Source organism: Tamandua tetradactyla, chromosome X (assembly GCF_023851605.1).
Source record: "Tamandua tetradactyla isolate mTamTet1 chromosome X, mTamTet1.pri, whole genome shotgun sequence".
Lineage (NCBI taxonomy): Eukaryota > Metazoa > Chordata > Mammalia > Pilosa > Myrmecophagidae > Tamandua > Tamandua tetradactyla.
Genome location: NC_135353.1, coordinates 171,669,741 through 171,694,722, shown reverse-complemented (window position 1 = coordinate 171,694,722; position 24,982 = coordinate 171,669,741). Strand labels below are relative to the sequence as shown.

The following is a 24,982-nucleotide window of genomic DNA, read 5'->3' as shown; positions in this document are numbered from 1 at the left end:
TAGTGTGGTACCTTTGCTACAATTGATGACAGAATATTATTATAACTGTACTATTCACTATAATCCATGGTTTATATTAGAGCTTACCATTTGCATTGTGCAGGTCTGTTTAAAAATTCTTTTTCTGGTGCCACATATAAACCTAAACTTTACCCTTTGCACTATAGTCAGATATATAATTCGGTGTTGCTTTTCAATTCACAGTAAACTCATTAGCATTTACAGAGAACTTTCTATTAAAGCAGCCACTGTTGTGTACATAATATATCTTTCAGAAGCTGTAATTTCTTTTCAGACGTTCTTATAAAGAAAGTGAGCTCTGTCTAACTATAAACCAAGACACCCACTGTGTGGGGCTTGCTCATTATTGAACAATGTAACTCTATGATTTTCTTAATGGGGGAAGATGTTTCAATACTGGCAAAGGACGGAGACTTAGAAATATATTTCTGAAATAAGCATTCCCTCCGAATTTCTCTAGATGATGAGAGTATAGGATTTTAGCAACACAGTGCCCTGGGAGCTCTCTCTCAGAAGACTGAAGAGAGGCAATTACAAATAGGAGTACAGTCCGTGCCATAGAAAGACTTGCTGATGCATTAAGCTGCAGCTTAATTATGAGCAAAAAAGGAAACCATAGCAACAGCTAGAGAGGCTATTGGCACCAGTGGATTTGGAGTTGATCACGGGAAGCCAAGGCTGGGAGATCACACTCACTCCTAGAAGAAGTAAAAAGAAAAACACACCACACCAAAGAAGATGCTTGATGAAGTGCAGCATTGATATGTAATCGGTACAGAGAAAGCTGGTCATGCTCCCTCAAATTCATTTGTCCATTTCATTCGTTAATTTATCAATGGGTCATCAGATATTTATTGGTGTTCTAGTTTGCTAGTTGCCAGAATGCAATATACCAGAAACAGAATGGCTTTTAAAAGGGGGAATTTAATAAATTGCTTGTTTACAGTTCTAAGGCTGAGAAAACGTCCCAATTAAAGCAAGTCTATAGAAATGTTCGATCTAAGGCATCCAGAGAAAGATATCTTGGTTCAGGAAGGCTGATGAAGTTCAGGGTTTCTCTCTCAAGTGGAAGGGCACATGGCAAATACAGTCAGAGTTTTTTTTTCCATCTGGAAAGGCACATAGTGAACATGGTCAGGGTTCCTCTCTCCTCTGGAAGGGTACATGGCAAACATGGCATCATCTGCTAGCTTCTTCTCCTGGCTTCCTGTTTCGTGAAGCTCCACGGGAGGCATTTTCTTTCTTCATCTCCAAAGGTCACTGGCTGGTGAACTCTGCTTCTCGTGGCTATGTCATTCTGCTCTGCTCTCTCTGAATCTCCCATTCTCCAAAACATTTCCTCTTTTATAGGACTCCAGAAACTAATCAAGACCCACCCAAATGGGTGGAAACATGCCATCACCTAATTCAGTTTAACAACAGCTCTTGACTAAATCACATCATTCAGGGAGATGATCTGATTAAAGTTTCAAACATACAGTATGGAATAGGGATTATTCTACCTTTATGAAATAGGATTTGTTTAAAACATGGCTTTTATAGGGGGCATACATCCTTTCAAACCAGCACAATTGGGCATGTACTTTTTGTTGTCAATACTGTACAATACTCTGGGATAGAAGAGTCAAGTCAGAGGACGTGATCGTTCATCTCCTACCGCTTATTGACGAGGGAGACAGAAACTAAACGAAAATCAGACAAATGATTACAATTGCAATAAGTGATGGAAACGAAAACTTCAGGGTGGCATCAGAACCTATAATGGGGTGAAGCAGACTTCACTGAGGGAGTATGGTTGTGTTGCACCCTATTTAAGGAGATTTCTGATAGATGAGCAGGAAACATCCTTGGAAGAGCGTTCCAGAGGGTGAACCCAAATATCAGGACAATGGACATAGAAAGAGCTTGGGAAATTGAGGAGTTAGAAAAAGTCCAAAGTGGCTGCGTTTGAGTGAGCTAAAGTGGGTAAAAAATGAAGTAAGCCTTGGAGAAACCAGATTCTGGATGATGCCTCTGTCATGCAAATTGTTTGAGGGAAGCAATGGCCTGGCAAGGTTGACATTTTAAGAGCGTTCTGGATGTTGAGGGGAGAATGGTTAGAATGGGGCAAGCCTGGATGTAGGGAAATGCACTGAGCCAGCCAAGAGGTGATGGGTCTTGGATAAAAGGATGATGAAGAGAAGTTGACCAACACATGTATGAATTAGGAAGAAGGACCAAGAAGAGTTGGCGAGCGATGAAAGTAAGAGACAGAGGAAAGGAGAGTTGGAGTTGGCCACAGAGTTCTGGATGAGCACTGGAGCCAGCTGTGGTTTACTGAGGCGGGGGAACCTTGCAGAGGGATTTCGGTTGGGGGAAGCATTCAGTTTTGACTAGATCTGAGATGAGGCTGGTATATCTGATCATCATTTAAATTGAGATAGAGAGTTGTGGAATCATAGATGGCAAATTGTCGTTTCAAATACTCATGTCTCTGGTAAGATATTTTCAAAAGCTTGTGGTGGAGTAGAATTGGATGTGGGTGGAAGGTTTCCCTGACACATATCCAGAGAAATTCTGGCTGGATGGGAGACCAGGAATAAGGGAGAACGGGACTCTTTCATGCAGACATACCTACGTGAAGGCAGGATCCATGGCAGAGCTGGAAGTCTCAGAATTGACTAGCAAGTACTTATTTACTGTTTAATCTTTAGAAAACTCCCGGGAAGGATGTATTTTTGGGTGTGCCTTTATGTGTTTCTATGTGTGTGTATTTCAGGAAGGGAAAGAATGGGGGCGTGATGTCAGAGGTCTATGAAAAAAATATCTAAAAGATTTGAAAGAAGTCTAAATGGTAAACTAATACATAAGATTAGTAAGTATAGGAACAGAGCATAAATCAAAACATAAAATTCTACTCTCTTTCTCTGCTCCCCTTTCCATCCCTGTAATACTCAGCTCCATTCACTGGGCATAACCAACTATATCAATTAAATTCCATCAGAAGACAGGTCTCTAAATTCTGTATTTCACATATAAAGACTCTAAAGAGCTAGGTGCTTGCAAAAAATCCTGTCAGATATGAATGTAAGGAGAGGTGGCCACTCACTTTCAGGTCCACTGCCCTGGACATGAACTATGTGGATTAGGAAGCCAACATTTCCTTCTCCTAGAGGTCAGGGAATGGCCAGGAAGTGGCTGGACTTTCACTTATCACCGAAGAGGGGATGGGTAGGGCAAGCAGAGCCCAGCTGGATGCATGGCTCTCACCAAAGAAAGAACCAGAATGTCTTCTGCTTCCTGTGTGTTCTGTGTCTGGGAACCACGTTTCACCAGCAGCAGCAGATTGCTTCTGGAATGATGAGGCAATGGGGGCTGAATTTCCAGCATCCCTACTTCTGGCCTCTGCCCATGAGGCTTAGCAGAGCAGGAGGGAGTAAGTTTTCCTAAGTCATGTACGTAAGCGTTCAGGGCAGGAGGCTTTCCTTTGGGGAAAAGTACATTTGTGACTCCCCAAGAATATCATGTATAAACCCTTTTTGAGCAAATGGGGTCGTGCTTTGCATCTCGTTACACTTCAGGCTTTCCTTCTTTATATGAGTCTATCGTTCTCTCTCTCTCTCTAACCTATACCTATCTGTTATATATCATCTTTCTCTGCCTATCTCTCTCTTTATCAACTAATAACTGTCTCTCATGATCTATCTAATCTATATCTATTATTTGTCTCTTTCTCTATCATTTATCTGTCTTTTATACATTTGTCATTATCAGTGTAATCCGTACAGAGAAGAAGGCTGATCCCTCTCCCTCATTCCTTTCATTTGTTATTTCACTCATTGAATTAACATGTATTGAATGACATTTATGCATGTATACATCATCTCTTAATATCAGTACATACCGATCAACTTTTACCTTATTTCTAATGAGAATCTGTAAGTATTTAATACACATAATGTTTAAAAAAAAAACAGATCCTAACTTATGGATGTTTAGATTGTTTCCTGAGTTTTGTTTATTTTCCCACTATAGTCAAAACTGCAGTGAACATGGTTTGTCCTCCATGAGTATGTGGAAGCAAATATTTGAAAATGAAAATGCCAGAAGGAATGGTATCCAATTTTTATAGATTTTTGATCAATGGTTTGACAAAGGCTGCAAGATATTCCAACAACGATGGCTGCGAGGCTATGTCCCACATAATATCATTACCTGGATTTATTTCTACAGTTAATTAGTTTATTTGTATTTGTCTTGCCCTTTGCCTGTTTCTCACCTTCTCTCTGTTTTGGTCTTTTGTTTTCAGTTTAATTATATATTCTGAGTGTTTTCTTTTAACTCAATAATTTTCTGGTTATATATTATACTCCAATTTTTAAAAGAAATATAAACATGCAGACTGCATTAACTTATCAAATCTAAAATTCATATATTTACCTTCTGAGAAGAGCATGATGACCTTGGAATAAAGAAACTGCAAGCGTAGCTTCCTAATTTTTGTACTAATTTTGCTTTTGAAACACCATCAGGCATTACTGTCACTGTCTCACCCATCCAATTTCAATTCCCTGCATACTTAGCACTTTCTTTATTCATCACATGAGGTCACTCTCCTGTCTGAAATTCATCTCTCTGCCTTTCCTTTATGGGACAAAATAGATGATTTGGGGAAGGGTTTGCTCACAGACCAGCATCACTTTGAGGGATGATGCGATTATTGGAGAAAATTTTCAACCCTTCCGTAGCAGACACCAGAAGGAATGTCAGCCAAGTACGTAGCCATGGTTTGAAATTTCATGTCCAAAATAACCAGTAGCCTCTAGTTGACATCCTTTGAGGGATTATAGTGTTCTACACAACAATGGACATCTTCCAGTGCAAAAGAAATTCATTTTTTTCACCTCAAAATATTTTCTTTTCATCCTCATGAAGAATATTTTCCCTGGGTATAAAATGCTAAGATGACTTTTATTATTAAAAAACAGAAAAAAAAAAAAAGCAACTCAATTGTTGGATATAGGATTCAGCTGTCTTCTCTTCTCCTGGCTTGTTGTTATCTAGATGAAAGCTAAAATATAATGACATTGAAGGAAGTCTGTGCATCCTGTCGGACTGCTTTCCTAGCTTCGGCTTGTGTAAGAGTCCTGCAGTTCACCTGAATGTCCTCTGCTATGCGTTTATTTTTAGATAATGAATTGATTCACTGAGCTTCCTGAATCTGTAGTTTGGGGTTAGCTCTAGAAAATTCTCAGGATTTATCTCTTTAAAGATGATCTTCTTTCTTTCTTTAGGCAACTTGGTGAGATATATGTTAGACCTTACTCCATCTTCCATGTCTGCTGACAATTTTTACATGTTCTCCCCGTTTCACTCTCCTGGTGTTGCATTCTGGGTCATTTATGCAGATGAATGAAGTTTTTCTCCTGTTCAATTTTCTCCTTTATCCAATGAAACTGTCAAACCTGTACAGAAAGTTATAAAGCCCAATTATGATGTCTTTCATTTTTTAGAAGTTCTACGTGGTTCTTTAATTCCTTTGGTTATCTCTTATAGTATCGTGTTATCCTACGTTTACACTTTTTTTATTCCTTTAACTATATAAAACATACATATTTGTGCTGGTTTGAAACTATTATGTACCCCAGAAAAGCCATGTTCATTTGATCCAATCTTGTGGGGGCAGATCTATTGTGAGTGAGCCCTTTTGATTAGGAGATGTTTTCTGGCCCATTCGAGGTAGTTCTTAATCCACTTGCTAGAGTCCTTTATAAGAGAGCTATTTTGGAGACAGCTCAGAGCTGAGAGAAGTTAAGAGAGAAAGAAAACATCCAGGAGAAGCCCGAAGAACCACGGGCACTGAGAGAGCCATTTTGAAACCAACCCAGGAGAAAAGGGCCAGAAGTTGTCATCATGTGACAGAGTAACTTCAGAAGCCATTGGCCTTCCTTGTTCATGTCTTCGCTTGGACATTTTTATGACCTCAGCACTATAAATTTGGAACCTAATGACTCTCCTTTGAAAAAGCCTACCCTTTCTGGCGTATTGCGTTTTGGCAGCTTTAGCAAATGAAAACAATATTCTATGTCTAAAATTTTGTTGTTATTATTGACTGCTTTTTCTGCAAGCTCATTATATTAGATTCCTGCAATGGCTGTAACAAATTACCACTAACTGGATGGCTTAGAGCAACCAAAATGTATTCTCTCACTGTTCAGGAGACCGGAAGTCTGAAATCTGTCTGCAGGCTTGCTTCCCTCATAAAGCTCTAGGGAAGAATGCCTCCTTGCCCCTCCTAACTTCTGGGGACTCCTTGCTGTCCCAGTGTTGCATGGTTTATGGGTATTTTCCTCCAGTCTCTGCTATTTTTACACAGCCTTTTTTTCTGTGTGTCACTGGTCATATTGGATTAAGGGTCCCCCATACTCAAGAATGATTCCATCTCAAGATCCTTAATTATTGACATCTGCAAAGACCCTGTTTCCAAACAAGGACCCATTCTAACGTTCCAAGGTGGCAAGGATTTTAATTGGATTCTAGTCAATCCCCAGGACCCTCCTGTTTGGGGAATTTTATCTGTCATAAATCTCTGGGGGCCTGGGAATTAGGTAGGCTCATCCTGACAGTTGATGTAATTTCATTGATGCCAGGCAACCAGAGACAGCACTGGCTCAAAACTTCTTTCAATTGAATTGTAGGCTTGAGGGTTTTTCGACTACCGAAGGAATGCAATGTTCAGCTGCAAATGTAGGTGAAGGATTGCTTAAGGTTACAAATCCAGGAGGCAGATATTTTTCTGCTTTTATTTGGTTATGTCTCAGTTATGAGCTAGGTTGTGTCTTCATAACAAATAACCACAGAGCTCAGTAGGTTTAGCATGGCATCAGATATCTCACTCATGGCTTGGGTTGTCTTTACTTTGAGAGCAGGGATGATGGATCCATCACCTTGCGGAGAGTGGTTGTTTTCTGTCGATATGAGAAGAATGAATGTGGCAAATAAGCTTGGCTCTTAACACTTTCACCCAGAGTTGACACCTGTATCTTGTGCTCATTTATCATTGGACAAAGTGATCACACACCCACACTGAACTCCTAGGGGGAGAGGGATGCAGTCACGCCATGTGACTGGAAGGACAACCAGATCTATTTAATAAGTAGCATGAAAGTCTTCACAAATTATTACCTCGATATAATTGCCTTGGCTTCACCATGCTAGCAATTCATTTATGCTGCATAACAAATCACCCCAGCATTTAATAAGTTAGAACAATAAACATTTATTATTTCTCACAATTGTGTGGGTCATCTGGGAATTCTATTTGGGAATGGCCTCAGTTCATCTGTACTTTAGGGGTATCGCAGGTGTTTATAGGTGCATCTCACATTAGACTAAGTTTGTAAAAATGGAAGTTCGGTTTCTCTGCGTTCAATGTACAGCAAATGTTTCTGACTACCTTCATTCAGATTTTTGAATCTGAGTATTTCTGTGTTTCATCCAGCATGGTTGATAGTTTTCATGAGGAGGGTTAGAAATAGCAGTCCTGTAATTTCTTATTTCAAGTACTTGCCAGTCTACATGGAATTAGATTAATGAAGTCACACCTAGATGGATAGAATGAATGGGATTCAGGGTTACACATTCTTAAGTGTTTGCTTAAGAGGCATCACTTAGCATGCAAATACACTTTAAAGATAAATGACCAGAGTTTCTTTAATAGTTTCTTTCTATTCAAGAAAATGCCCTGACACCAAGAGAATTGCACTCAGAATGTCACCATAGGGTTTATTTTCATGCTAATTGTGTAAAAAAAATACTCAACGCATCATGCAAAATTTCATTGTTCAGTCTATAATGCTAACAATTCTTTCTGCTGGGGGAATTATATTTAAAACACAAATCTGGAGAGTGGTTATTGTTTTGTGGACTGCACAGCCTGCTTCTCTGACAGCTTCTGTGAGGTGGAGGAACTTTGGCATGAAATCTCATGTTTGGAGGTTGCTGTGTATCCAAGGGATTTTTTTTCAGTGATCTCCACTGTCTGAAATGATGTTCACCCAACACCAGTGCCTTCAGCATCACAGACTAAGTCAGCCTTGTCAATGTAAAAGGAAAGTGAACAACATTTGGGGTATTCAATCACACAATCATGACTGGTATTCAATATGACCTTCTAATCTGAATAATTAATTCCCTTGAGGTGTCATTAGTCCAACAAGGCTTGGAAGGCAGTTTAGTCATTGGGTACAAGCCAATCCTTGGATCCAGGGACACAGCAAATGAATGGATGGCATTAGCATATGACTAAGTTCCAAAGAGGATGACTAAGTTCCAAAGAGGATGCCTCACAATTTGTATGCATGGTTCCAAAGTAGTGTGCGCCATTTTATGGATGCCGAAATAAGGAATCAGAGTGTAGGCGTGCCTATTCTCCCCAGATGGATAAGAAGTAGGGTGTCCCTCATGGGGGAGGTGGACCAGACAGAGCCCTGGTTTTGTGAACATTTCCACTCACTGCTAGGTCAGGAAGATGAGTGAGAGAGAAGCCCTCACTGCCTAATTGCAGCATGTTATGTTAATTCACTGTGACATCAAGAAGACACACACAATACTCGGAGGTATTCATCACTCTTCCCAGAGCTTAATAGAGTTGAATTTCAGGGTAGAAGAGGCTGGTGTGAAGAATAGGTTGGCTGTCTGCAAAAACAAGCCAGGAAAATCCCGTTCTTCTAGTCTATTCAGTAACTTTCCTTTGTTCCTCTCCATGTGATTGTAAGAGATCAAATTGCTCTCCCGGCTAAAGGAACAATAGGATCTGAGAATGCTAGCTGTGCACTGGACTCGATGCTGCCTTAGCTTCCCTATTATCATCCATCATCCTCCTATCAGAGTTATCTACAGAAAGGGAATGCCATTTGTCTTAGTTTGTTAAACCACCCAGGTCCTTTATGATGGGATAAATATCTCTCAGCCTCTCTGCTTGTAAAGTATTACACAGCAGAAGAATCTCTCTTTGCCCATTTGGTCTATTTATCACATATGTGTGCTACGGTATGTACCACAATTTTCCATAATGATTTTTCTTTACAGATTGTGAGAACCTCAAAGCCTAGGCATGTCCTGCATCTTATACGTGTTTCTATTCCCAGTCCCTGGCTCTTGTCTTCAACGCGGCACATGCGAAATAAGTCGTAGTTGAATGGAGGGAAGCATGGAGCCCACTCTCGTATTCCATGTTGTCAGTGGTCCTCATTCAGCTTATGTTCCTTCAGAATACTCACTTTCTGGGTCCCAACCATCAGGAGGAGGTGTTTTGGGATGCAGTCCATCCTGTTTCATAATCTTGGGATTTTTCTCCCACATTCAGCTAATTGAAGTCAGTAAAATAAATATCAAATCAAATCAGCATTTGGGTTTGGAGGCAACTTAAAGGCATGAGTATAACTAGAGAAAACAAGCATCAAAAGCATAATATGTATTCAGGGCCAGTTTCCATGAGAAAAAAAGCATGATCCACTGAGGAAAAGAATGAATTATAGAGGTGATTCTGTAAAGGATGGAATCTCAAGTAGACATGAAAACTGTTTTGGTCTAGAGCAGAAATTTTCTTCCAAAGTACAGTTGAGGCAGACGTGGCCACCGAAGCTTTGTGCCCCACTTGCACGGGGTCCTTGTTACTGGTGGAAATGGATTTTGCACTTGTGCCTTTGTTAGCCAGCCTCCTATATCCCATCACCCCTTGGCACCCAGATGGGGCCATGGAACCACATCTGGCCAAGGGAGTGTGAGCAGAAGTCATAGGTTTCATCACTTCTGGTGCAGGTGGTAAGAAAGGGTGTGTCTTCTCAATCCTTTCCCCATGGATTGAATATCAGTATCCAGACTGTACCTGAGGGAAGGGTTGCAGGTGAGAGACCCAAAGTGGAAGGATGCTGGGTTTCTGAATCAATACCTGAAGGAGCATAAGCGGTCAACCAGAATCATCCATTTTGGATGTAACTCGGTATGGGTGAAGCCACGGAGACTTGGGCTTTATCAGCTCAAGTAGCTTAGCCTTATCCTAAAGAACAAGGCATGTTTTACATGCATAGGCTACTTTATTCAGGTGGACCAGGATGAAAAGGTGATGTGCCGTATGCTTTAGCAATGCATCCTCCATCCAAAAGCCCTTTCCTTGGGTCCTGGGAGATTTTGCTGCAGGGTTGCTACTCCCAGCTGGCGTGGCCACAGCCTTGATGTTTTTTTCTGATTAATGAGGGTTCCTGTTAAGCTCAAGTTCAGCTGCCTTGAACTGCCAGGGCTGTTCGTCAGAGTCTCTGAGACCATTAATAAGATGAGACTCTCGGGTCCCAGTATGGAGAGAGAAAATAATTTATTTTCCACAGCGTTTTGTTTCCTAAAGCTCCATGTTCCATGGCATTTCAAAGGGCATTTCAGCAAATGATGTATGAAATGAAAAAATCCCCATGGCTTTGTGGTAAAGGGCACATGTAACAAGAGAATAACTCAGCAATGATGTAGAAAAACAGCTATTTGTTTTTCTTTAAAACAATTAGAGGCTAATACTTCATATAAAATTGATGCGACTTTGCCAAGTATTATGTGCCTATTATGGGCAAGGCATTGTATGGATTCTCTAGTAAATAAAGCCTGGGTTTATTTTCAAGAATCAAGTGGGTTGAGGAGGCAGATTGTCACCAAGTCATAAAAGGCAGATTGTGACGTTATGTTACAAGAGATAGCCAGAGCTATGGGGAGACATACAGAAGGAGAAAAAGATGTGATCTTTTCTAGAAAGGATGAGGAGCTATTTAGTTTGTAAATGGATGCTGTTTAGCATAGGCCTTCTAAAGCCACTAGAAACATGAATTTCTTATTAATGTGTAGTAGATTGAATGGTAATTCCACAAAAGATGTGTCCAGGTGCTGACCTCCAAAAGCTGTGAAAGTGACCTCATTTGGGGGAAAAAGGTATTTTCAGGTGTAATTAAGTTAAAAATCTCTAGAAGGCATCATCCTAGTTTTCCTAAATCCTTCCCAAGCCAAGGAACACCTGGAGCTACCAGAAACTGGAGGACTCAAGGAAGGAGCCTCCCCAACAACCCTCAAATGACACCTTGATTTTGAACTTAGGTCTTCTAGATCCAAAGAGAATAAGTTCCTGTTTTCCAAGTGGCTAAGTTTGTGGCGATTTGTTATGGTGCTCTAGGAAATTAATCCATCATGGGCTTGAATTTCCATAAGGAATTCCTATCAGTCATGGACAAAAGTGCTAACTGGGGAGGATCTGGGTGAGACTTGCACTGGGAGGGGAGAGGAAAGAGAAGAGTGGATGGTGAAAGTGTGGGAGAGATTAGTTATTTGGGTCTGGCTTGAGTTCATAAACAGCATGCCTATTAGGGGAGCTACTTTGGATTCCCTCTAATAGTAGTTGCCAGAGGCAGTAACAGAGAAAGAGCCATTAAGGAACCGAAGCCAATGGAATCAGTTGGCTGGAATGGTTAAGTGGTAGGCTGCTACTGGCAAAAGGCACTATTACCCTCTCATCCTTTGAACACAACAGGGACATAAAAGTAACTTCTGAAGGAACCATCTACTGTCACCAAGCAGGGTTTACTTGGTTTTCATGGTCCCTGGTGTTGGCTGTGAACAACACAGAAGTCACCACCAGGAGGGGGTGTCCCAGGGCCCATAATTTCTTTGTAAAATATGCCTCCTGCAAGAAAAAATTTGCATTTGGCATGTTCTAAGGGTCCAGTGTCATATGGCCACTCTGATGTATGAAGGGAGCAACAAAGCGGAATCATCGTTTAAGGTCCAGCAGCCTTAAGCTCAGAGCTCAAGCCCCCTATGTCCATAGAACCAATGCATTGCAAGATTATAAGAACGTGATGGTTTTCCAGTTTGATTGCCTAATCCTGCCTAGGAAGAGGCTAAGTTCAAACAAAGGTAAGTGATTCTCCATCTTACAGGGTTCCTTGGAGCAGGATGAGGTTTTCTGCATGCTTTTGGAATCTAATTTGTATTAGTTGGGGTTTAATAATGTCATCGTTGTCTGAAATTATGGAAAGCGTGCATATGTGTGTTTGATGAAATGCACCTTTTGCCTGGAAATACAGAAAGGAGAAAAGAAAGCATGGAATTTCCCACTCCATAACACTGAAGCAAAGGAAATAAATGCTATGAAAAAAGCAAAGAACGGCAAAAGTGAAAACATTATCTAGAATCACCCTTCTGGCAAAAGAGAGTGTTGTGCATGCAGGATATTAAGCAAATCATCTGTGTAAGTAATGGGAAATATAACAAGAAAGTGAGAGTTGATGTGGGCTTTTTAATAAGTTATTAATATCCACAGTTTTGTTACATTTTGGACGGTTGCATGTAATAGTGATTTCTGTTGGTGGCGGTTGTCATTTTTGTGCTCAGGCCTCCTCCTTTTTAGTTGAAGTAATACAAGTCATCAGGGTTTCTTGCTGAAATGAAATTTCAGGCTCTCTTAATTGCACAGAAGTGACACAGCTGAGACGTAGCACAAGCTCGATGCCTTGGAATCGGGGTGGCTCTTCTGAGATGGTTCATTGGGAGATAGCATTTGTTTTCTAGTTGGCTTGCTGCTGGATATTGCAATATACCAGAAATGGAATGACTTTTAAAAAGAAGAATTTAATAAATCAGTAGTTTATAGTTCTAAGACCAGTTAAAGCAAGTCTATAGAAATGTCCAATGTAAAGCATCTTGGTTCAAGGAGGCCGATGAAGTTCAGGGTTTCACTCTCAGCTGGAAGGGCATGTGGCAAAGATAGCCAGCTTTCTCTCCTGGCTTCTTGTTTCATGAAGCTCCTCAGGAGGCGTTTTCCTTCTTCATCTCCGAACATCACTGGCTGGTGGACTCTCTGCTTCTCGTGGCTATGCGGTTCTGAAGCTTTCTCCAAAATACTTCCATTTTAAAGAATTCTAGTAAATTAACCAAGACCCACCTGGAATGGAAGGAGATGTGTCTTCACCTAACCAAGTTTAATACCCACATTTGATTGAGTCACATCTCCATGGAGACAGGGATTAGAAGAAACAGCTGTCTTTACAAAATGGGATTAGGATTAAAACATGGTTTTCTAGGGTACATCAATCCTTTCAAACCAGCACAGCATTCTTAAGAGCTTCTCCTGCCTTTTGGTTTGTCAACCAGAAGGACAGCAGATGGTCTGGGGTCTCCAGGACCTTTAGGTACTCAGCAAAACTCCATTCAGCAGGTGGTGGTCGATACACAAATTATCTCAGCAGAGAGGTGTACTCTGGAAAGGAAAGTTCTGTTCTCAGATCACAGCTTGGGGATGGAGAAGGGAGAGAGGGTGAACTGGTCCTACTTCTTTCTACTTCATCCTTCCACCTTCTTTTTGCTACTCTAGTTGGCATTTGAATGGTGTGGATGGAATTGTCTCTTCCCAAAGCAATAAGAATGCAACTAAAATATCCACCCCAATTCCTCCAAGGCTCCCCACCTATTTCCAGCTACTCATTGGGTGACTACACACTACTTGGAATTTATTTTTGCTCTAAAGGCAGTCATCTAGCTCTCACATGAGAAAAAACCAAATAATGATCCATTATTATTTAACTTTTTATTGTATAATATAACATATATACAAACCAAAGAAAGAGAAAAGTAAGTTTTCAAAGCACTTTTCAACAAGTAATTACAGCAGATCCCAGAGTTTGTCACAGGCTACCATATACTCCTCTCAGATTTTTCCTTCTAGCTGCTCCAGAATAGAGGAGGCTAGAAGGAATAAATTATTTTTTTTATCACAATTGACTTTTTTTTCTTTTTTGTGAAAAATAACATATATTCAAAAAAGCAATAAATTTCAATGTGAGCCAACATTAAAAAAAATGTGTTTACATATTGCCTTTTTCATTCCCAAAGCACTCAACATTAGACCTTACATTGAAAGTATTTAATACATAACCTAATTAGTTGTGCAAATAAAAGTCTGGGGATTATCACCATTAAATCACGTAGAAGCAAGGTAATGCCATTTTAATGAGCTTGACTCAGTGATGATTTTCCAGAAGTCAAGATTTCTCAAGTTTTGGAGACAAAAGTAGGAGCAACTCTGGAACCAATGAAAGAAAACATCAGTTTCAGGCAGGCATTTCTGAAAAGGTACACAATCCTCATTGGTTTGCAAGCTGCCAGAATATAATATGCCAGAACTGGAATTTTAAAAAGGGGAATTTAATAGGGTACAATTTATAGTTCTAGATGTATAAAAATGTCCAAGCTAAGGCATCCAGGGAAAGGTGCCTTATTTCATGGAAGGCTGATGGGTCAGGAATGCCTCTGTCAGCTGGGAAGTCACGTGGCTGGCATCTGCTGGTCCCCTGCTCCTGGGCTCTGTTGCTTTCAGCCTCTGTTCCTGTGGGTTCCTCACTTTGCTTCTCCAAAGCTGGTTTTCCTCTCTTGTCTTCCCTTGGATCTCTCTACGTTCTGGCTGCTTAACATCTCATGGTGATGTTGGCTGGGCTCCAAGCATCTCCAAACATCTGTGTCTCTCTTTTCCGTGTGTCCACATCTGTGTCAGCTCTGCTCTCAACTTTCTATTGGCTTTGTCATTTCTGAGCTCTCTGAAATGGTTCCTCTTTTAAAGACTCTAGGAAATGCATCAAGACCCACCTGCAATGGGGGGAGTCACATCTCCATTTAATCAAGAAGTCACACCCACAATCGGAAGTTTCCAACCTACAGTATTGAATCAGGATTAAAAGAAACAGCTGCCCTGACAAGATTGGATCAGGATCAAAACATGGCTTTTCTGGGGTACAGAATACTTTCAAATGGCACAGAAGGTTTATAGGTAATTCGCCGAGGCAGGAATACTGGGCAAAGGATTCAGATCAAATGATATATTTTCCTGTAAAAACGTTGACTGCGATTGTACCGGGGGATGGCTGAGCTTTTATGCTGTTGAAGAGGAAGGACTCTGGAGCTGGGTTTCTCCTTACCTGTGGACTTGAATCCATGGACCACTTCCTAAACTTCTCTGAGCCTCAATTACTCAACTGTGAAAAGTGGGTGACCCAACAGCAGCTCCCTCCCTCCTAGAGTGGGCTGGGACATGAAATGAGTTAGCACATTAGCTGCGGGAAGGATACCTGTTGTCAGGTACGTCTTCCAGGTAAGGCTGCCGTGATTTCTCATCCTGTAGATGGTGGACAAGTGCATTTCTGGGATCTGCTTGGTACCAGCAAAGCTGAAGGCTCTAAGGATACAACAGGGGACAAAACAGACGGGTGAGCTTCTGCCCCCATGCAGCCAAACTTCAAGCTGTCCATCCCTCTCCCCACCCCAATGAATGGGGTCTTGTAGCTGCTACCCCCAGCTGGTCGACTCTGCTAAATGTTCACCCAGGTGCTTAGGGATTCACATTTGGGGGCTTGATGAAAAGCAGGAGAATTCAGAAGGATAGGCACACATCTTATTATATTATTTTTAAAGGAATCCCGTCAAGATTTGGAGGCAAGATTGGAGATGGAGAGGCTGGTTTTGGGGGTGCTGTTTTAGAATGCCAGGTGAGAGAGGATAAAGGTGAGGTGTGATGAAGAAAAGGTCTGTCATTGTGCAACATAGCTAAGGTCTAAAACAAATTCTATGGGAAATCATGGGATCTAGTAAGGCTCGTTTTATGTAGAAGTTATACAGGTGCCAGTGGCGATTATTTTTGCAAAATGATTGTCTGTTTCATTCTGAGCCCCTCTCAGCTGTCTGGTGTAAAGGAACACCTTTCAATGTGGCTCAGAAAACAAGTCGGTTCCACTAGATGGCACCAGATACTATGACATTTCTACTTGACGCTGACCCAAATCTTTTGGACACAAGCTCACCCTCTGCAGGAGGCTTAGTGCCCAGATTGAGACTGCAGGAATGAGTAGAACTTGAAATGGAAAGACTCTCCCTGGCTGGAGGAGCTCACCTGTCCAGTATTTGCCATTTGCCTCATACTTCCTGCAGATGAATTGAAAAGAGGAGAAGAGTTGTCCATGCCTGCTCCCTCTCGGTTGTTTGGTGGAGGCTCTTCCATGAGGTACAAGCAGCAGGTGAATGAAGGTGAAACTGTTGGAAACACTAGTATAATGAAGGTCGGGAGTTGGTGCTGAACAACTTAGTAATATATAGGGATTATGGAAGACCCCCAGAGAAATGGAGTGTTGCAACAGAAATGAGCTGAAAGATCAGTATGGGTTTTGTCACTTGATGGATCTATCAGGTATGACATACATCATTTAGGCAATAACCTAAATTATTTACAGTTTCTATTAAAATCTTAAATTAAATCCTTGTAATTATTAAATCTCTTAAGGAAATGGGTCATGAAGGATCACTCTTTTTTTTTTTTTGCTATTAACTCTTACTGCTTTCTCAAATGTTCTCTATTATAGATCTTCGAGAGGATAATTCATGCAGAGATCTGTGGATTTTAAAGCGTAATTTACAGGCACTGGAGAAGGACCATCCTTCATTTCAGAACTCTCTCCTTTCCTTGAATAGTGTAATTAAGTCTCCAACGTCTAATGAGAGAGAGAGCAAATCAAAGGGAACTGCCAAAGGAAATCTGCAGCATCACCCCCTAGAATATCGTAGACCCATCTGGGGTCCACAAACTTTTTCAATGAAGACTGAGAGAGTAAATGTTTTGCCTGTGAGCCAAACGGGTTCTGTATCTGCTTGCATACTCTGCTACTGCAATGTTAAAGGAATGAGGAAACATATCAATGAATGGGTGTAGCTCTGCCATAAATCATAAAATACTATTTACAGAAGCAGGCATCAGGCCAGATTTGGCTTCATGGACCCTATTTTCATGACCCCTGAAACAGATGAAAAAATAGAAGACAATACCAGCTATTTGCATCTCATGGTAGGTTGAAGGATAATTTTTCATAGCAAAGTAAGATTGATGTCATTAAAACCAGAGCTGCATAATATTATTTCACCTGATAATTCCTTATTATTCTGCACCAGAGTTTTAAAAAATTACCCCATATGTTAAATTGTTTTAGGATATTGCATTGTGCATGACTGGGAAAACCAGCCTGCCATTTTATTGGAAAGAGAAGCCATTATTTCTAAAGATGAAATTCAATTTAATTTAATTTTAAGAACATTTAAAAGAGAGCTGGAGGTTTTCGTATTTATCAAACAAGAGCCATGGATTCAAAGGTGGGACAACACTATTCTCAGATGTCTTTCTTTTTTTCTTTCCTCCCTTATATTCCCCCAACCCCCCGGCACCCCCCCATCCCTTTGTGTTTTCCTTCTTCCCTCCTGGTTGCCTTTTCTAACCCTACCTGCTGTGGATATCAACATAATCTATCCTTATGTCATGGAGCAAGAAATAAACCTTTAAGTTGGTCTCTTATGGTCAACAAAAGTATTCAATCCAAGTATGAGAAATAAAACACAGATAGGTAAAGCTAGAAGGTGGGAAAAAGGAACACAGTCAAAAGTCAATTGTTTCAAGTTAATTAATCAAGAATGGGAGGGATATTATTTTGAACGTTAGAGAGAATCACGAGAAGCACTAAAAGAAAGAAACAGAAAAAACAGACAAACAAACATGAAAAGACAGAGAAAGGTGAGAATCAGCCTCTGAGGAGTTAGTGGCTAAAATGAAAATTGTTTTCACCATTTCAATCCATCTGTATTTTTGCAATGGTGTTCCCAGGTAAAAAAAATTTTGGAAATAAAAGTGTTAAATAGATAAACTGGGAAAATGGGTAAGTATGCTTATTTTATATGTTTACGAATCTCAACCATGTTAGCTGAAAAATAAGAAACCAAACTGCAATAAAAGCATTTATTTGGGGTATCAGAATTGCAACTTGGGGTGCACAGATTTGGGGAGTGGACCAAATAGTGTCCTGCCTTGGAATTTCCAGGTTTGTTTTTTGAAAGGGAATTTACTAAGTTTGCAGTTTGTGTTAGGGTTCTCTACAGAAATAGAATCAACAAGAGAGATCTGTAAATAGGAGATTTATAAAGGTGTCTCATGTAACCTTGGGAATGGAAGAATCCAAAATTCTCAGGGCAGGCTGGGCAGCTGGTGGCTCCCATCTGGACAAACTCCATAGGGAGGCTCGCCGGCTGAAGAAGCAGTGAAATTCTCTCTTCTTCCTTAAAAGCCTTCAACTGGTTGGACTCTCTCATCGTTGGAGACACACTTTAGTTGTTCTCAGATGTAATCAGCCATAGAGGCAGTCAACGGAGGGATGTTTTTAATCAACCAGCCACAAAACAGCCTTGCAGCAAGTCAGGCCAGAGCTTGCTTAAACAGAGAAGTAGTATCTTCTTCAAAAGTCCTCAACTGATTGGATTATTTTATTTTAAATCTCTTAGCTGTGGTGACTCTGCTGTGTTTTCCTTTGAGTATTAGCATGCAAATGTCGCTTGAAAACATTCTATTAAGACTTTCGGCTCCTACTGGTGTGAAAATTGGAGGTGTAAAAGGACATTCAGTGGTCAGTGTGTTATTCTTTCTGGTATACACACACAACTGCTGGTAAAGTATTACATTTTGGAATTCATTTTTGAATTCCCGATGACGCTGTAAAGCTTACTTCCTGCCACTTGTTCAGATGCCTATTGTAGTTTGCTAGCTGCTGGAATGCAATATACCAGAAATGCAATGACTTTTAAAAAGGGGAATTTCATAAGTTACTAGTTTACAGTTCGAAGGCTGAGAAAATGTCCCAATTAAAACAAGTCTATAGAAATGTCCAATCAAAGATATCCAGGGAAAGATAACTTGGTTCAAGAAGGCCAGTGAAGTTCAGGGTTTCGCTCTCAAGTGAGAAGGCACATGGCAAACACAGTCAGGGCTTCTCTCTCAGCTGGAAGGGCACATGGCGAACACGATGTCATCTGCTAACTTTCTCTCCTGGCTTCCTGTTTCATGAAGCTCCCCGGGAAGCGTTTTCCTTCTTCATCTCCAAAGGTCGCTGGCTGGTGGACTCTCTGCTTCATGGTGCTGCAGCATTCTCTGCTCTCTCTGAATCTCTCTCTCCAAAATGTTTCCTCTTTTATAGGACTCCAGTAAACCAATCAAGACTCACCCAAATAGGTGGAGACATGTCATCCTGTAATCCAGTTTAAGAACCATTCTTGACTACATCACATCATCCAGGGAGATGATCTGATGACAGTTTCAAACATACAGTATTGGATAGGGATTATTCTACCTTTATGAAATGGGATTTTGATTAAAACATGGCTTTTCTTGGGGGCATACCTCCTTTCAAACCAGCACAATGCCCCTTGAGGATTTACAAAATTCAAATCCTTCTGGAAGGGAAAGAGATTTATCTCTGTGGAAATGGTCCTAATCGTGTGTTTAACAAAACAAGGGTCACAGGGAAAGCTGGCGAGGTATGCACTTCACAGAATGAGCTCTGGGCTCTGAGAATGTTTCCAGAAGGAAGTTCCAAGTATGTTTGATCAGAAGAAGCACCTCTGAGCATGTATAAAGCTGCCAAAGAGATGACTTGAAAGGATTCCACATATTTTATATGTGTTTTCGTGAATTTAAACAAAACGTGTGCATTTAAAAATTCTTTAAAATGAGATGCCTGGTATTCCCCCAGATTCTCAGTTTTTGTTGTCCCTTGCGTGGCACAGCAGGACTTAAGGTGAGCATTTACAATAATACCTTTCTGTTTTTTTCTTATTCACCTAATACTATGAAAGAAAAATGTAACTATGACATCATTTTCATTACTCAATGCTTCAATGAAAATATGCCGGAAAATCAGACTTTCTTTTATTTTTTTTCTCTTCTCTACTTTTTGATGTTCCTCACCCATGAGTACATCCTAAAAATGCTTTCATTGTTCTGAATTAATGATTTGCCTTTCTCTCTGCCCATGCACAAATACATTGAGCTTAAGTCTGAGCTAGACAGTACAATCTTTTCTGGCTTTCTAGAAATTCATAAACCCAAAGAAGCATTTCAATTTTTTCAGCATTGCAAAAGGCTTGAGTTTCAAGAATATGGACTCTTTTGGGTGGAATTTGTGATCTTATCAAAAACACACTGATAGTTTTATAAGTGAGTAATATCCCAGATCTAAAGCTTATTTAATCTGCCCACAGGGAAAATACTGTAGGAAGTCGATGCAATGAAAAATAAGTGCATAGTTATATGATACTAAGCAAGTCAGTAAGTGAAAAAAGCTGAATTACAATTGTTTGATCAGTGAGTCAGTTTTCATTTTCTACCTGGATATTTGAATTTCCTTTCCATTCCACTGATTTGGACAGCTGTATTTATGTGATATCTAAATAGCCGGGTGAGAGGAAAAATCAGGCAACGTATTATTGTTTCAAACAATGGTTTGCATATTTTACCAGAACGCTTTCATAGTTTATCATCACAGGTCAAGAATTTTTCTGTTTGAATTGAAAGAACATGCAAAGAAATTTAGATGGAATGCATAAATGTGGGACCTTAAGATCTGCTCATTTTCTCATGTCTTTCATAATGACTCATGAAATAATTGCAGGATATTTACCTTAAAAATTGTCCTTACTGTAAAAAAGTTCTGTTTTTCTGCATTATAGGACGATAAGTCAGAAAATTCAACAAAGCATTGTCTTTTGCCAGATTCTTCTCTTATTTCTTCAAAATATTCTTACCAAGCATATAACATTATCTGTCCAGAATTAGAATCTTTCCAACTGTTTGCTGTGAGAGGCAAGTTTGTTCATTCACTGGACATCCATTTTTGGTATCAGAGTGAGCCAGAAACCATTATTTAAGAATTACAGAATGGCTTTTGGAATCTTCAGATTCCATAACAGATGATTTGTTTTTAAGGGAGAAAATCCAATGCTATAAATCATTTTCTACTGCAAACTTTTACTCCAAATATACCTAAAACTTTGAGTTACTTTTTTTGTTGTTAGTTATTAGGGGTATGGAACAGCAGTGTGTATGAGATTTTCTGAAATGCGTCCAAGTTTCTAAGCAAAATGAACACATTTTCCTCACTCTAGAGAACGTCCCTGCCCCCAAGGTTCTGGAGATGGGAGAAGGGCAGTAGTGATGCAGAGTTGATTCTAAGCAATGGATGACTCTGTACTTGGAAGTTACAGCAAACCTCAAGCATGCTGAATGCTGGCTTAGCAGAAACTTCTACCATCAGAGATTGTTCCACGGATAGAATGGCCAGGGGTCCCCTATTCTGGTTAAAATAAAAATTCCACATGAGAAAGTATCAGTCCAAGGGAAAAAAAATGCAGACGTGCCCTTTTCCTAAAATGGGAATTTCATCACTTAAATGATAATTATATTTATTTACAGAGCATTCAGATGACGGTTCCTGAAAAACCGTTGCAAGTAAAGCCACCCTAATTCATGAAGGAAATATAGAGTTGTAATTTTAATGTGGCTGCTATAATTGCATGTGTAAGTGGTTACAAGAAGTGCTGAGGCAGGACAAGTGCTTGAGAAGTTAAATGAATGAAATTGGATGATACCAAAACTTTATAGCCCAAGTTCCAAGTTGGAATGAGGGCATGAGTTTCATATCCCACTTGACCAGGCTCTTGAAATGAGTTGGATGAGTGATACAATGCACATTTTATCTGAGACAAGTTGTTTGCAGGAAAAAACAGGCACCTGCTTAGATGGGGGAAAGAGAGAGGGGAGAGGGAAGAGGGTGGCAGTATTGATATTTGCAGTAGTCAAGTTTATCAAGATCTGAAGTTGTCCTTTTCCCCATTCCACTTTTCTCCTGCTGCCTGAGTTTCTTTTCTCTCCAGCCCTTGTTGGGCATTAAAATGATCTTAATGATTGTGAATCCTAAAAACTTGTAAACGTGTTGACCACAAAAACATCACTACCGAACGGGGTCATATAGGTTGTCCTTGAAGAAGAAGATAAGGAGATTGTGCTGGCTCTCTCTCTCTCTGTGTTGGTTTTGGTAGGTGTGGTTGCACGTTTTGTGATTCCAAGTAACAAATTGGGGAAAACACTAAAATATCATAAGTGTGTTTACCCCCAATAGAATGTAAGTACATGTCTTTCTAATGAGTGGTCACCAGATATTTGTGTGAAGAAATGATAGAAACTGGTTGAGTGCCACACTGGCACGTCTTATAAAAATCCAATGAACGCCCTGTCCTCATGAGCCTCAGGCGAGACAGGTAGACTTCAGGTCTCTGTTCCTGTGCTGGCATATGGAGGAACTTGCTGCCATTCTCTCTGACATCCTAAACTCAGCCTAGTGCCTCCAACCGCTGTTGGTTTGATGTGGCTTTAGATCTTCCAGTGATGCCACGTCCGACCAGCCGTCCTCATTGAAAGGTGTTTGCCTGTGATCCAGCAAATCTCAATGGATTTTAGACTGTGGCAACCCCACCTTTAAATGCACTCTGTGTCCCTGACCTGGTTTTTGTACATTCGATGTATTGGAGGCTGCAGTGGGCTGAGCAAATAAAGCTGCAGTGAAGCAAGTGTTTAAACTGAAGTTGTGTTGCCTCTCCATTTTGATTTGCTTTTGGGTTGTTACAACATCAGCAGTCCTGCAATCCCCAGATTTGGTTCAAAGGTTGTCAGGATATGGGCAAGCAGCAAGGCTGGCAGCCTGGTCAGGAGAAAGTAAAGAGCCATGGTCACTGGTTGTGCTGGTTTGAAAGTACTGTGTACCCCAGAAAAGCCATGTTTTAATCCTGATCCAATCTTAGGGAGGAAGCCATTTCTTTTAATCCTGATTCAATATATAGGTTGGAAATTTTTATTAAAGTATCTCCATGGAGATTGGACATGCCCAATTGTGGGTGTGACCTTTGATTAGATGGAGATATGACTCCACCCATTCCAGCTGGGTCTTAACTAGTTTACTGGAGTCCTTTAAAAGAAGAAATATTTTGGAGAGAGTCAGAAATGACAGAGCCAACAGAGAGAGGGCTGACACAGATGCTGACACTTGGAGAACAGAGGCACTGATGTTTGGAGGTGCTTGGAGCCCAGCAGACATTGGCATGAGATGTGAAGCAAGCCAGAACCTGGAGAGAGCCAAGGGAAGCCAAGAGATGAAGTCAGCCCTGGAAAAGCAAAGTGAGGAACCTCATAGGAACCGAAGTTGAAAGCAATGGAGCTCAGGAGCCAGGGACTAGCAGATGCCAGCCCACATGATTACCCAGCTGGCAGAGGGGTTCCTGACCCAACAGCCTTCCTTGAAATAAGATATCTCTTCCTGGATGCCTTAGTTTGGACATTTTTATAGGCTTAGAACTGTAAACTTGTAACTGATTAAGTTCCCCGTTTTAAAAGCTTTTCTAGTTCTAGTACATTGCATTCCAGCAGCTTGCAAACTAGAACACTCGTCAAAACGGGTATGGAGTGAAGGATGTGTGGACAATATTAGAAGCTTCCCCTGTCTCTACCTCTAAATACATGTTAGGGTTAAATGTGGGCAGGTGGATAGGTAGGCTAGAATCTCGCAACATTACCTATTGATTGTCCAGAAAGGCAGCAGAAGTCTGACATAAATGAAAATGTAGAGGTCAAAGATAAGAAATGGTTAAGAGTTTGGAGTCATTTGGGGGAAAACAAGAGCATAAAGAGGTAGGAGGCATTTGGATAAAGCAGTGGAAAGGAGAAAATGTAACATCTCCTGGGGAAGAGCTTTTATTTTCTCCATGCATTTTTGCTCTGTTCTCTGTTGACTAATTGTGCAAACCTATCTGTGTTGCTTTTGTGCAGAAGAGAAACCAGACGGGGCTGAGCCTGGAGCTTCCACCCCTGCAGAGAGATGGTGCAAGGATGCATGTGCCAGCTGTGTGGACAGAGAATTATCACTGGGAGCCATTTCCTCACCTGTTAAATGGATGTCACACAAGCAGCCACACATGTGCACACACACACACAAAGAATTCTTATAGTGGAAATTTCTTTACAAATAATTTGCAGGGTTTAGAATTTTGCATTATCTCAACTGGCTGTGTCTGTTTCCACTGAAGGATGAAAGCTTTATGTGTAGGAATAATTATTTTCCAGTGTTTCCTGAGTGCTCCTTGGTGCCTCCCTACACTGGAGTTGGGAAAGGAAGCATTGCTTAACAGGGCTCTCGTTATTTTAGAACTTTTTCCCTTTGCTTGAGTGTCTTTGTTTAAAAACCACTTACAGTAGCTCAAGCAATTGTGTGTCCTTAATGCATATGGAGAATACCTATGTCAGACATGTGGGTGTCACATTTCTGCTGCGAGGGGCTCCTCAAAGTGCCACCATCACCAGCAGGTTTGGGGAGTCCAGCAGAATTCTCGGGGCTGCCTCTCAATGACCGAATCAGAATCTCTGGGAGTGGAACCTTTGAAATAATCCTTATGCACATGAATGCTTGAGCCCCAATCTTCTATCAGGAAGCACAGTGGACCAGGAGTCAGAATGGAAGCTTTACTTCCCATCCTATTAAATTCCATGAATGTCATTTCATCTTCCCATTACTTATATTTCCAAGCTATTAGACTGATCCCGAAGAGTCTAGAGACTCTGTTATGGAAGGTTGGATGGAATGCATGTGGGATTAGGGTCTCCCTCTGTAGGGGTGGGCTGCAGAGGGGGGCCATGTAAACTGTCCATGAAGAACAGGTAAAGTTAATGGTGCTCTTTCTCTCTCTCTCTCTCTCTCTCTCTCTCTTGTCTCTCTCTCTTTCTCTCTCGGCTTCAGTATCTGCGGTTGTAGGTTTCATGATTACAGGCACTGCTTCTTTTTAGTTTATAAAAGCTGCCAGGATGCATTATACCAGAAATGGGATGGCTTTTAAAAATGGGAATTTATGAAGTTGCAAGTTTGCATTTCGAAGGCCATGAAAATGTCCAAACTGAGGCATTCAGGGAAAGGTACCCTCATTTAAGAAAGATTGATTTAGAGGGTCCAGAACACTTCTGTGAGCTGGAAAGGCACATGGCAATGTCTGATAACTT

At 40.7% G+C, this 24,982-nt stretch overlaps 1 long non-coding RNA gene across 1 annotated transcript in view; it reads left to right on the top strand.

The window, feature by feature from the left end:
* The window catches only part of LOC143671568 (uncharacterized), an 86,567-nt gene extending 61,905 nt beyond the window's left edge, over positions 1 to 24,662 (top strand). Inside the window, exons 6-8 of the long non-coding RNA XR_013169602.1 lie at positions 15,206 to 15,290; positions 16,437 to 16,915; positions 23,762 to 24,662. This is a non-coding gene — a long non-coding RNA (uncharacterized LOC143671568). The remainder of the gene's footprint in view (positions 1 to 15,205; positions 15,291 to 16,436; positions 16,916 to 23,761) is intronic.
* Positions 24,663 to 24,982: the final 320 nt, after the last annotated feature.